The following is a 14191-nucleotide window of genomic DNA, read 5'->3' on the forward strand; positions in this document are numbered from 1 at the left end:
CAGCTCTCCTACGCCCCATCCCCGCGTACCACGCTGCAGTTCAGCCCTGGTGATGCTCTTTAAGGTCACCCAAATGGCACAGCTGAGCACTTGAAAGGAACAGATTAAGTCTCTGCATGATTGAAGACTTGGAGAGCATGACTGGGTAACCAAAGAAGCCCTAATCTATTTGCCAAGTCCAATTACCTAGCCATCAAATCAAGAGATCATGAAGCATTAGGACACGGAGTAACTGCTCACCAAACAGTTTTAGCTCTTTGAAAAGATGACACTCACTGAGAGCCTATGATATGGAAAAGGCATCCTTCAAAGCACAGGTGGGGAGAAATCAGTTCTTGGACATTTATGTTGTCCCCTTCTCTTCTGTTGAGCTATACCAGGTATCAGAGTGCAGGGGAAGAGATTGGGATTGGAAGAGCAGTCCCAGTCAGAGAGTAGGAATCCAAATGTTCTGAGTCTGTGTCTGTTTCCTTGAAATCCCATCAAGTATCCTACTTACAGCCCCATGTTTGCTGTTTGTTCCATCATACCACAGCCCTCAGCCTTCCAGTGGCTGTGCCTGTTCTCCAGTACTCCACTCCCTGGAGTCACAGGCTGTACACCTACGGCTTCCCCTTCTACTCCAGAGTCTTTTCCATTAAAGCAAATCCCCCCACATCAGACATACAGCAATCAGGCAGATTCTCACATCAGACATACAGCAATCAGGCAGAGCAGAGAAGGAAAAGTAGAAGAGCATCAGGAGTGTCACAGAGCAAACTCAGCCCCCATACCTGGAGAAAAAGAACAAGTTTCCATATGCAAAGAGCTGCCCCTTTCAGCACAGCTGTATCAAAAGTAGGAATAAATTACTGATCTATCTCCTTGTCTTCATACTGGAAAATGGCTGTCTCCAGCCAGCCCCAGCATCAGTCACCCCTGTCAGAACATCACAGCTTCCTCAGCTGGGAAAACCAGCCACACAGGTTGGGCCACGGCCACCACTGCCACCACGGCCAGGGAAGGAACACCCCATAAATGGCTGTCATGGGCATTCAGCTTCCACACTGATCAAACCTTAGCACACGTTAGTCAGCATTTAACTGTAAAACAAACCACAGCAGTGATGTGGAACAGAGACACCTCCAGCCCAGTCCCAGGGACCTTCCCTACACAGGGTGCCACCATTGGACCCTTGATGATCATGCTCCTGCTCTGTCAGAAATGCAGCACCAGCTGACTGCCATGGGGCAGCTAACTCAAATGCTTTTTATTTTCTTTGTTAATACAAGTTGCAATTTGTTTGTTGAATGGATCTATTCATACTCTCCAACATCATGTGTTTGGTCCAACTGGTCAGTGTCTTGCTAAGCAGGCTGTAAAAAGACCTTGTCAATCAAACACCTTTACTCAGGTATGTACCAGCTGGCAATTTTAAAACATCACCTATTTCAACAATGGCAGCTGAATTCAGTGGAGTGCAGCTTGTTTCCTTGCTGAATTTTGTACAGTTTCTTTAGTGAGCAAGATACCATGTTTATGATTTCATGTTAGTTCATGTTATGAAGAAAGATACCATGTTTATGGAGAGGGCTAAATTGGGACCCATGCTTTGGCTGCTACTTCCTAAAAAAAACCCAAAAAACCAGCCCTGCAACAAGTGAAAACAACTTTACGCCTCCTTCAAGATCAACCATAATTTACCACAAGCCTGTTATGGGACCTATCCCCTGCAAAATATAGACTAAAAGAGATGCATCAATTTCACAAGGTCAGTGGAACTATGGTAAACAATTTTTTGGCAAAATCTTGCTGGAAGGAATCAGCTGCTGTGTGCCCAAAAACCCCTGCCACAGCCTCAGGCCTCCTCAGCCTCTCAAGGGAGAGTTTTGCCCAAGCTCATTTCTGGAAGCACAAAGCGGCTGCACAGAGGTTGTGGGGCTGTGCTGGCCTTTCCACAAGGCAGATCCTGCCAGCTGAGAGCTAGGATTAGGGAACATTTGCTTTAGGGTCATCATCAACTGAGCCCAACAGCTCCAGAGGAACATTCCCCCATGGAACATCCTCCCCGTGTCTCAGGGAACACCAAAGACTCTTGAGGACCCAACACTTGAAGACGCTGTGCCAACACTCCAATCTGCTGTGCTGCAAGTAAAACAAGAAATGTGTTCAAAGTGTCTTCCCCCACAAGAATCAGAGGAAAAAGAGAAAAGTAAAAGGCCCTAAACTCAGCCTGCCCTTTTCTGCTCCTACCACCTACCAGGGGCAATTTCTATGGGGCAACACCTGTTTCTCACCATTGAGTTCATTTACTGCCAAGCCAAATGCCAAGTTCTGCTTTAAAATCTAAATGAATTCTGGTTCATAATATTTCTTCAAGTTTGTGACATCTCACAGCTACCCACGAGTAAGAGTGTTTTTCCCAACCAGATATTCAAACATAAAATTTTTCAATAAAGACAATTTAAACTAAATGCACAAAAAGAACAAGAAGCAGCAAAATTTAATTTACTGGCATAGCCATACACACCCCAATTTTATTTTCTTTTTAAGCATACAATTAAGGGTAATTTAATTCCCCCGTGTAGGCATTACATGAAAGAGAAACATTATTGTAAGAAGAGCTCAGTACTGTTGGTACACAAACCTTACGACAGATAAATTAGACCTTAGGAAAACAGCATATAATTTACATTTTGTTATGTCAATCACCAGGAGCATCTTAGGGCTCTGAAATAGCACACCAAACCACAACATAAGGGAACTAATGTAAATCAACACATGTGGCAGGATCACTCAAGTTTCCACAATCCAAAAGATCCCTAAAATGGATTTCATAAGATTATTCCTCTTCAACATCCACTTACACCTTTAAGTTACCAAGAGGTTATGACAATATTTCACTACAGAAGAGTTACAAAGTTTTGCATTGTTATAGAAAAATCAACGCCATAAGACCACAAGGGCATGGGGTTTGGTAATTAATCCCTGGTCTTTATTACTGGAGAAGCCAATGGCCAGATGTGCAGGTGGCCCAGAGAAACAGCAGCCTGGCTCAGCTGCACACCAAACCCAGCCTTGGGTTAGTCCCACAGTTCTTGAGTTCAGCAGCAAAGGAGGGACAGAGCAGCCCAGGGCCGTGCTTTACATACCTTCACAAGCAGCAGAACAAATGACATAGCCTGATTTTGTTCTGGGGCTTCCCCTATAGCCAGCACCTCATCCACATTCTGACGCCACACAGGAAATTAGAGAAGGGTCAGGATGTGCACTGCACAGCAGAGCTAGGAGCACAACACAACAGACCAGCGTGGGGTGGGCTCCGAGAATTCTGTCCCCTCCCATTCCATGATGACCAGAGTAAGAGGACTAGAAACATGAGGTAATTTAGCTACTAAATAAAGTCTATAAAAACCAGAGTGCAAGATGTTTACTCACTCCTATCATTCCTAAGAATTGCTCTGCAGGTTTTTTGTTAAGGGACATGAATTGAGGTTTTCAAAGAAGCTAAATAGGAACACTGTCCCTCTGTGAGCTGACACTGACACGAACTGTGACACTGTTTTCTGTCATCCGTGCTCAGTGAAAAACTTGCACATAAGAAGGAAAAACTACACAAGTGCCAAGAACTGCAGAAGAACAACTGGAAAAAATACTGTCTTTGGCCTTGTAGCTTATATCAATTATTGCTTTTAACAAAAGATACCAGCAATGCCTTTCAGGTAAGGCTTCTCCTTCCAAAAATATCAAGTACAAAGTTTCTGTTTGTCAAATCACACTGCAATTCAACAAACATAGTCAAACTATAGTTTCTACAAAAGGGTTTGTATTTTTCTGTTCTTTAAATCTCTTAACAGTTTTTTCATATCACTTTAAACAGGAATTTTCCTTTTGATTTCCTCACTGCAGCATATTCAGCAGCAAAGCAATCTGCACTTGCCAATACTGCTGGGCTACAGCAAATCCAGGACACCACACCAGCCAAGTGCTCCTCATGTGGCTGCTCAGAAAAGTCCTCGCTCCCTAGCACAGTACAAGGTAAGGCACAGACCCCAGAATGCTGAGCTCTGCTCTTGGCATGGTGAGAGACACCATAAACCTGAACTGCCCAGGAGCTGGAGGTGAGCCCAGAGAGGTGCAGGCTGACCCTGTGCATCCTCACCCCCAGCATCTCCCTCAGCTCAGATCATCTCAGCAGCTCCCTCCACCTGCCCCAGCATCCCTCACCCAGCCCAGTCTGTAAATACACAAAGTGCCACTGTTCTGCCCTTTCCATAGTGATACTGGGGCACATTGGCCACTCCAGGTGTATGTCCCTCACCCCAGGACACAGTTCCATGCTTTAACAGACACTTCACCAAGCATGTTCACGGTGGCTTTTCACACACTCAGAAGCTTGTTAACCAGCCAGAGCCTTTCCCACTCTCCCTTTCCAGCCATGGATATGCTCTTCAAAGAGCTCTATTTACATGCCAAGCTACAAAGCAACGTGGAAAAACTGCAGCTTTTATGATTCTACAGTGAGGTTTTTCACAACATGAAGCAGCTTTTTAGACTACTTTTTTTTTCTTTTTTTTTTTTTTTTATTTCCAAACAAGATTTCACAGTTCAAAAAAAAAAATCTCAGTCCACCCACAGGCTTTTGAGGAACATTAACAGAGGGGCTTCAAAAGAAGAGAGCTCTGCGACCTTAAGCATTGCATTCTGAATGAACATCCATGGAAAAACTGCGTACAAGGAAGAAACAAGAGTCACCAAAACCCACATATCCACCACAGTTTAAACTACTTCTCCCATGTTTAGGTCTGTCATGGCTTGCCTTATGCCATCTTCTGTTGTACCCTTCCAACTGCTTACTGTCTTCTCATTTACTTCTGAGCCTTTGTTTTGAAACCAGCTCTGTCTGAAATTCCTTCTCAGGCAAGCCACAAAGCTGTGTTTGGTCACTTTCTCAGCAACACTGACACCAGCTACCCCTGGGGCGCCCCCAGCCCCCAACACACAGGTATTTATTTCTATGTGGAATCTTTCTCCAGTTCCCCAAGAAATCCAGTCCTACTCCATTTCCAAATCAAGTCCTAGCCTTTCTCCAGTTCCCCAAGAAATCCAGTCCTACTCCATTTCCACCTCGTATTTAGCCTGTCAAGCACACAAAGCTAGAACTGGCACTCTATCACCGTCTTCTTTGTGCAGAGATGAAAAATGCTGCCAATAGTTCAGCAGAAACAATGAGTCTGGATCAACAGCCCATGCAAAGAAAGCCCTTTGTAAAATCAGGACTAACCAAACTTGCAAGACTAAAGATTCTCTTTGAACCACACATGCCAAAGCAGCACCAGACTGGCACCACCAGTGATGGGATTCCGAGGAACAGGGCACTGCAAACATCACTGTCAGCAATCCTACCCTCTCTCCTCCACATCTCTCCCTGCATTCTACGTAACATGGAGCAAAGGAAAATGGTTGGAAGGCTCCAGACAGAAGAAAATTATACATGCCAAGAACTTCCAGAGACAAGTCTAACTTCCTGAAAATGACCAGGAATTTAGTAGAAGCTACAGCCAGCTGCAGTCTGCTGACACAGATTTCTCCTTCCTCTCTACACTGGCAGGAAATAAGCACAGCCCAGCTTGCACACCTTCCATGGGAGAGGTGGGCTTCTTCAATCCTTGGAAAATGCTTTTGCTTTTCAGAGAGAGAACAACGACCTTGAGCAAACACAGGAGCACAGCAGGGCAGCCTCTCCAGAGACACTGCCGGCCTTCCTCACTCCCCATTCCTAAAGTTTTGTTCTAAGGCCTCCCCTCCAAGCAGCCAGCGCTGCTCCATACTCCTTCCTTCCTTCCTCTCTGCCACCACGGCTGCTTCCTACAGGTCTCAAAAATGGTTACCACGTCTTTAAAAATCAAAGAAGACTAGACCAAATAGTCCTTTCTTCTCCATTCTTTTTAAAGATGTTAAAGTATTCTGCATGAATGGAGGAAGTTATTTTAATTTTCTGTCTTTACCCTAGAAGGCCAGGCTTCAAATGTTTGCTAGAACACAAGTATTTTAATTTAAGTTAAACAGCCCAGCTATTTTAATTAACTTACAGTTTCATAAACATTTTTTGGAACTGGAGACCTGAAATATGTGATGTTCTGCACAATAATGCCCATTTAAATCTTTCTTTGCTTTAACCACATTTAGCCTTTCTGAGTTTTCACGACAAAGTACGATAAAACTTTTAAAAACTGTTAACAAACTAGAGGACACAGATACAGCAAATAATTAATTCCAGTGTATCTAGGACCCCCTACATTATAAATTTTCTCTTCTGCCATACCCTGCACAGGAGCTGCTTGGAATGCTCACTCTCTTCTTTCTGTAAATCACAAGGCAGCATTTTCAGAGCCACGTAAATAAATAATAAGACATTTACCCAGATAATGCATATTTCCACTTTGACTCAAAACTCAAGTTTTGCTCTACTCATGTGACTCCCTGGTTATCCCTTCCACGCCCTCACTTCCAGAAGGGATAGCGGGTTAATGATTACAAAATCCAGTGCAAAGCAAATACAGAATGAAAGAGGAGGAAAAACCCAAACAAACGGTGGACCATAACACTGAGGAGCGTGCTCGGAGCAGGAGCCGGCCCGGAGGGACTCGGCTGCCCCGCGGGGCCGGGGCGCGGAGGGCGCTGCACCGACCGCACCGGAGCGAACTTCGGGCCGAGCCCCGAGCCCGGAGGGAGCCGCCCAGCGCGCACCTGGCCGGGACCGCCCGGGGACACCGCGCAGCGCCCCGGCCCCGCCGCACCTGCGCGCCCCGCGGACAGGTACCGAGGTACCGCGGCCCCGGACCGTCACCGCGCCCCCGGACAGGTACCGCGGCCGGCGGAGGGGCGGCCCCGCGCCTCTCCGAGCCCCGCACCCCTCCCCGCCGCCCCCGCCCGCGGCCCCGCGGGGCGCGGAGCCCCCCCCCTCGCCCACCGCGCCCCTCCGCGCGCGCAGCAGCGCCCCCCGCCCCGCGCCGCCCCCCGCGCCGTGTCCTGCCCTTGCCTCCTGCCCGCAGTGCCCGGTGCAGTGGGAGGAGCGGTGCCCCGGGGACGGGCCGCCCGCCGCCCCGACCCCTCCCTGCCGCCCGCCCGCCTCACCCCGCTCGGCGCCGGCCCCGGCGCTGCCCCGCGGCCCCGTCCCGGCTCCGCGGCCCCGTCCGGCTCCTCCGGCTCCGCAGCGCCGAGCGGGGCTGCGCACGTGACCGCGCCCCGCGCCCCCATAGGCTGCGGCTGCCGGGCAACGCGCGCCCGCCCCTTCCCTGCACCTGAGAGCGCCCTACGCCAACTGCGTACGGGGCGCCGCGCCGCCCTGCGCCGGCTCCGTAGCGCCGCGGACCCGGCCGTTTCCTGCAGGCCGGCGCAGCCTTACGGAATCGGCGTAGGGCGCGCTCGGCCCGCCCGGCTCCCCACCTGCGGCCGCTGCTCCCCGCGCAGCCCGCGCGGTCCCGCCCGCCGCCTGGGGAGCGGCGCTGCCGCTCGGGGCGCTCCGTGGCCGCGCGGTGCGGGAGCGGTTGAGCCGCACCTGGAAACGCCGCTTGCGTAGAGCCCCTCCGAGAGGTCGGTGTGTGTTACGGACTCTCCGTAATGTCGTCAGCGCGGGCGCCGCACCTGAGGGCTCCCGCCGCGCTAACGGCGTAGGCGCGAGCGTGCCGGGCGCAGAGTGCGCAGCGCTGAGGGCACGGGCTGGGCAGGTGTGTGAGGGCAGGGCTGGCCTGGCCCCGGCCGCGCTCGGGGCTCCGAGGCGGGCACCGGTAACGAGGCGGGCACCGGTAATGCGGCGGCACCGGCGCTACAGCGACCCCGGCCCCCGCCGCGAACGGGAATAGCTCCGGCAGCCCCGGCCCCGCCGGCTGAGGGGGGCGCCGGGCGGGCCCGGGGGCAGCGCTGAGGGGAGGAGGCCGGGCATGGGTGCGGCAGGACCTCGGCCCCTCACGCAGCGCCCGACCTTGGAGGCTTTAACATCCCGCTGCCAAATCCGAAGCAGTGCAGGAAGAGCAGGTTCACAAAGTGAGTTGAGGAATAGAGTTTCCATGTGAGGAATTGAGCTCCTTGTGGAATCCTCAGTGACAGAGGACAAATCAAGGCACTTTTCGTGTTGTGTTTGGGCAGGTTGGGCTGCACAAGCAGTGTGATGGCCAATGATTTCCATCTTTCTCTTCTAGAGATCAAGACAAATGGGTTTAAGTTAGTTTTCAGCTCCGTGCAATAGTTCTTCCCAATCCCAGACAGGTGGCACAGTTCTAGAGCACATGGGCACTGCAGTGGAGGTGGAGAGAGCTCGCAGAGCTGATGATCATCGCGCTTCAGAGCAGCCCTGACCAGCAGAACCTTTAGGTATGAGGAGAGGGTTGAGTCTGATGGATTTTCTTTCTTCTATGTATGTGTGTTACATAGAACAGTTACAGAACTTCAAAATCCTTCAGCGTTCCATGTGCTTCAACACTCAAATGGCCAATATAGTCACTTGAGTGCTTTAGAAATTCTGCCAGATTTTCTAGGTTAAGTGCCTTTTTGAACTCAGCTTCTAGCATACATGTGCATGGCAATCATATTCAATATCACTTTTAATACTTTTCAAAACTGATTTTATACAGGCTGTGAAGATGAAAGACTAGGGAGCTCTATTCGAAAATAATCAGTACACAACGTGCTGTGCTGAAGCAGCCCCCGAGGGAACTTTGGCCGAAGATTGTAGGATCAGGAGATTTGTGGTGCTAAAGTGAAACAGTAACTTTCATTCAAAAGAGTGATTTCAGCATTAGAGTGGAAGTGGAAAGCACGTGTGCATTAATAACTTTCCATGCAGGGAGAGGTCCACCTTGTTCCAATTAGACTTACATTTTGTGTACTCCTTTGCAAGCCTATGGCTGAAATGTCACCCTGGTTCTGAACAGTCAGACATTGCTCTGCCTTTGTAACAGACTTTTATCTTGTCATGTTTGAGGATTGAAAGGAGAAACAAATACGAAGAATCTCAGTTACTGCTTTCATCTCTTGTATAGAGAGATTTCAAAGCGATGAATGAATTTAGCCAAATCTCCTGTGTGACCTTAAAATATTAGTGTGGGCCTTGAAAAGAGGCAGAAGATAATAGCTGGAAATCAAGGACTGGTCCAAGGACTTAACATAAGAACAGTTTTATTTGAAATTGATTGCATCAAATAGAGACACATCACAAATACGGCCTGGAGAAAGGCTGCTGGGTGGATGGAGGGATGGGAAGAGCAGCTGTGGAATGAGTGGCTGTGCAGTGCAGCTGGAAATGTAGTGAGGAGGGAAAAATCTGCAAGAGATGGCACCTCAGGTAGTGAAGTTATTGCAGAGGTACAAGAAAGATGTTTTCAGCTGTGGTCTGAGTGAAATCTTGAATTTTTCTGTTGAGTTCTCCCTTGGGCTAATGATTTGCCAAGGGCAAAAACACAGAGGAAAGGGGATTGATGGATTAATTTAGAGTACAGGGGATTGGAAGAGCTTTGGCGCTGCAGTACAAGGATATACATTTAACAAGGAAAAGAGCATCTGAGGCTTGGAAAAAAGTTAACATCTGTCTTTAGGCTTCATGGAATGAAAAGAAAGAAAATTGAATTCATAGCTCTAAGTATAGTCAATAAAAGACAGGGATTGAATTGTACCAAAGGCAACATGGAATTAAGAGTTACCTTGGTGAAAGTTGAAGTAATTAACAATAATTATGCTCTTTCTTGGGACAAAATACTGGCGTAGAAAGAATTATTTTTTAAAATATGCAACTACAATGGAAATAATGTGTGTTTCCCACAGATTTTTCCATAGAAATAACTAAGACGTTGTCACGTGTGCTTGAATGTCACCTGCACCCTCAGGCAAACGAGGGGCCCTCGGCAAGGCGTTGCTGGCTGGTGCCGGTGTGAGGGTTGGAGAGAGGCTGGGCAGGGCCTGTGCAGCAGGGACGGGCTCTGGGGGCTGCAGTTCTGCCCAAATGCTGCCCTGAGCACTACGTGGCCATTAGCTACAGGACAGGGGAAAGCCCGAAGTGAGCAAGGATGAAATGCAGCCTGTCAGGTTTCAAGTGTTTGGTATTGTTTACACACAAATGGGAATGCTCCTGTAGTGCCCGAGGGAAGAGGGATTTCTTTCTTGTTATAACTCAGAAATCTCTGTTTGAGACTTACCATTGTCCAGTGACCCAGTTTTTTATGGGTTTCAAATTCTGCCTTTAGACATATACTAAAGTTAATGGGGTTTGTGCAAAGATAGCTGAGGACAGAATTCAAATTGCAAAAAATAACTTTGTGTGCATGTCTTCTAAAAACCTTAATAGAAAAAGCTCTCTTTACATGGGAAATTAGTCTCATAAGATTGATATAGCAAAGAGTTTTATTTTGAAAAATCCTTACAAGATCTGTATTAATTTTTATTTTAAAGTGTATCTCAGGCATGGAAGGGAGAGAATCAAGCAGATAAGTATCCAGTGTAGAGGATACTTAAAAACTGAGAATTTGTGCTGCAAAACAAAAGATGATATGATTTATGCTGGCAGTCATTTGTGTACCTAACTCTTCACCAAGTTTTACACAGTGCTTGCTACTATCTGTTGCAACCCTGAATTCTCTGACTTTGAGCTAGAGCAAAGGAGATAAAATGGTACTGGAGGAAAATTAGACACCAGGAGAGGAAGAATCACACCACAAAATGTGCACAGGGCTCCTCAAGTCCCAGAGCAGGCTCTGCAGGGTAACATTTCAGAGATCTTTTAAGCAATAGGGATGAGGATCAGCTTGAAGAGCAAGCAAAACTGGAACTAAGGAAATGGGAAATACTTTCAGGTTATGACTAATGCAATTATTAGAGCGGCTACTGAAGGCACTGTGGTGGATTTAGCCTCAAATAAGAACAGAAGTTATGCCATGTGTGATTGATTCCAGGTTGGGTTACAATTTAGAAGTGCAATTAGTGAGTCATCTGTTACTTTATATCAATTATTAAAACCAACAAAGGTCTAGGTTAAAAAAAAGAGTGCATGCCTCAATATGTGCTGCTCTAGTTGTTAATTTCTGATTTCACTTTCTTGTTTGAGTGTCTCAGCTTGTGCAGTTGTGGTACAGGGTGTTCCTGAACCAGCTCGTGAGCGGAGCAGCGCTCCCGTGCCAGCCCCTGGGCTGTGGCCCTGCCACCCCATCCCACACTCACCTGCTTTGGCCAGAGGCAGCCCAAGGCAGTGGCTGTGCTCACCTGCAGGCCAGCAGCTTCCTGGAACATTTGTAAACACGAGTGCTTTAATCCTGTTTTATAGGTGCTGTTTAGGACAGAGGGCAGCGCAGCTCGGCATTCCTGACAGCTCGGTTGTTGTGGAGACTGTGCTGCCCTCGGTGCTCTGGCTGTGTTCTCACCCCATCTGGCAACTGCTGAATGTGTAAAACTTTTCTTCTGGTGGCCATGGCAAAACTCATAGCAGTAAACAGAGCTTTGAGGGACAGTACCAGGCTCCATGGGAGAATTGATCTGACCCAACAGAGCATTCCTCGTGAAATAAGAAGGCCTGGAAGCAAGTGATACTACCAACCTTCAGTGGGCATTTAATTACAGTTTCTAATTAAGGTGATGTCCTAAATGGTCATGTGAATTCTCCTGATCTGTAACGTGGTGTAACATGACATACCAACATGGGTGTTGGTACTTCCTCTGCACTTCAGCATTTTGGTGTGAATGAAGGTGCATGTGCCTGTGTGCCCATGGGAATGGAGGCTGCAGCTGGTTGCAGGGCATCTCTGCTGTGTGGGCTGTGAGGGAAAAGGGGCAGAAAGAAGGTTCTAGGGTCCTGTTGTCACTGAGCCTGTGGGGCTGGCAGTATCGTATGCAACAAGTTGCACACTGCAATTTAAGGGTGTCAAGTTGTGGAGACTGAGCACTGGCCTGTAGCTCTGCTCTCCAGACATGCCTGGACCATGGGAACAGACTGAATCCAAAGCAGGACTGAACTTCACAGAGCTTCCCAATTTTCAGTCTTGATACTTTGTAATACACATTTGAGATGTGATCACTGAGCCCTCACAATGACTGTGGTTGATGTGGTTTGCACTTCTGTGCTACTGGGCTTGTAGACATGCTGAACCAATCTGGAAATCAACTGGCTTTTCTATTTGTGGGTAGGACATGATATGTGTCTATCTCATATCAATATCAGATAAGTATTTTCATTTATATCACTGGCAAGTAGATAAATATTTGGGGGTATATGTACATCCTTTCTAGAAAAACAGAGATACAGTTGCAAGGATTGTTGTTTTAGGGGAGAGTGTGATTGGACCAGATAAGGGATGGCAGAGTTTGGTGCAGGTCCTTAGACAGATATATTAGGGTGGGTTTTTTCCTTTTCCTTTGAAGTTTAAGATTGAAAACCTGCCATCATTCCAAAGCAGAAACAACTTGGGTGGCCTTTTTATCACTAATAGTCAGAGCAGCTAGGCAGGACTGACTCCACTGAAAAGAGGCTCTGTCATACAAGAGGTTTCCTAGGTCAAGATTAAAAGCAAAACAGCTCTCATCACATGAGCCTTTGTACTGCACCCATATTTTCTAAAGGCTGTTGGCTTATCTTTAATGTTTATGCTGCTATCAAAAATAAACCCAGCTTCTGTCTCCCCGGGTGTTGTATTCAACATCAACAGTGAATAGGCTTTTTCATTCCTAAATGCTAATTTCCTTTCTGTTTTCAATCTGTTTCTGGTACAAAATTTTTTTGTTTTCACTGGGTTTGGTTTCTTCCCTCTTTGTTTTTTTAGCTTCATGTTTTCTCCTTCCTGTATCTGTTTCTGTCCTGGTAATCAGTATTTTTTTTGGTGGAAGCAGTAGCTGAGTGTCTATCAATGACCCTGAAGCCTAGAACTTGAATCGGAGTTTGTTTGAGTGCAGCTGGCAGCACAGTCATAATAATTTAAAGAAAAAAAAAAGCTTTACCAAGATTAATTTTTCATCAGCAGACTGAGGTACTCTTAGGAATAATTGTAATTGTCTCACTTTGAACTGTGGTCAGAAATATGGCCTAAAAATCTTGCTATAATGAGAATTTTGGTTCTAATGAAGTTATAATACAACTTCATCAAAAATGTTGTGATACTGCAGCCAGAATTCAATGGCATTTGGAAACTGCTCCCAGGCTATACCCTTGGGGTAAAGCACTGACCTTGCTGAAGCTGGTGTGGGTGTTTCCTGAAGGCACCAGTACCCAACCCAGCACAGGACCTGGCTCAGAGCAGATTGCCAGCCTCGTGTTGGTTATCTCCAAGTGGCTGAGGCTCCAGAGCAAGCAGAGAAGGTCCAGCATGCTGAAGCCTGCAGGTGACAAATGGGTGTTGACCAGCACCAAGGACTCTCTGCAGCTGCTTTGTCTCCTCTCTGAGGAGGTGCTGTCCCCTCCCACTGCACAAACCAGAAGTAACCTTTCCCTATTTGAGACTCTTCACTCCATGTACCCTTGAAGCTGCTGCTGTGCTGACTGGTTTTGTCACATAATGTGATAAATGGAAAACAGATCTGCAACAGATACAAGTCATATTCCAGACTTTAGGCATGTACCTCAAAATTTCATCAACTTTGATATGCCAGATGTTATCTAGATGTGGATATTCAGTAGCTGGAGATGTCAGGGAGCTGTGACTAGCAAAGGAGCTGTGTGTCTGCTGAAACACTGAGAAAGGTTTGGATGCCTGTGTTGTGGGAGGTATGGAGACTGCAATGCTGACCATCAGTTTGGAAGTGTATCACATTTCCCTCAAAGGGACAATTGAGCCCAGGCTGTAAAGGGGCTGGGCAGCCCAAATGTTTGGACAAATAGTTATCCTTGTGATGAGCATTCACAGTCAAGGATCTGCCAGGGTTTTCTCGCTGCAGTGCAAGTCCAAAAGGGTCAGATTAGGCATTTGCACAGAAATGTACCTGTATTTTGGGGAGTATATTTTACATGGACTTTCCCATGATGGTCTAAGCTTGCTTGCGTTAAGAGTGGGAAGTTGAGCACTGTTGGTGTATCTTGTATCCTGGTTGTTCTTTTTTTTTTAATTAACCTGCCAAATAATTTTAATATGTGCATGCAATGCTATCCTATTTGGCCTTCCTGTTACAGATGCTGTGCAGCAGTTCTGCCTCATGCCCTGGTGTTCAGCCTTTCTATCACTTAACTCAAATAAATGTAAAA

General features: G+C 47.3%; 2 protein-coding genes across 18 annotated transcripts in view; one reads left to right on the forward strand and one right to left on the reverse strand.

Annotated features, from left to right (window-relative positions):
• The window catches only part of STRBP (spermatid perinuclear RNA binding protein), a 75235-nt gene extending 67676 nt beyond the window's left edge, over positions 1-7559 (reverse strand). For 14 of the 16 annotated variants that reach the window (XR_011683659.1, XR_011683658.1, XM_071454147.1 and 11 more), the window contains exon 1: positions 7117-7272. The gene's annotated coding sequence lies outside the window, so the exon portion shown is untranslated. Of the gene's footprint in view, positions 1-7116; positions 7273-7428; positions 7450-7540 lie in introns of those variants that run through there. The other 2 variants (XM_071454141.1, XM_071454140.1) reach the window with 2 other exon arrangements.
• The window catches only part of CRB2 (crumbs cell polarity complex component 2), a 54708-nt gene continuing 47876 nt past the window's right edge, over positions 7360-14191 (forward strand). Inside the window, exon 1 of one of the 2 annotated variants that reach the window (XM_071454124.1) lies at positions 7360-7575. The gene's annotated coding sequence lies outside the window, so the exon portion shown is untranslated. Of the gene's footprint in view, positions 7576-8193; positions 8353-14191 lie in introns of those variants that run through there. The other variant, XM_071454125.1, reaches the window with a different exon arrangement.

This window comes from Agelaius tricolor, unplaced genomic scaffold (assembly GCF_023055355.1).
Source record: "Agelaius tricolor isolate 1412-34295 unplaced genomic scaffold, bAgeTri1.0.p SCAF_38, whole genome shotgun sequence".
Lineage (NCBI taxonomy): Eukaryota > Metazoa > Chordata > Aves > Passeriformes > Icteridae > Agelaius > Agelaius tricolor.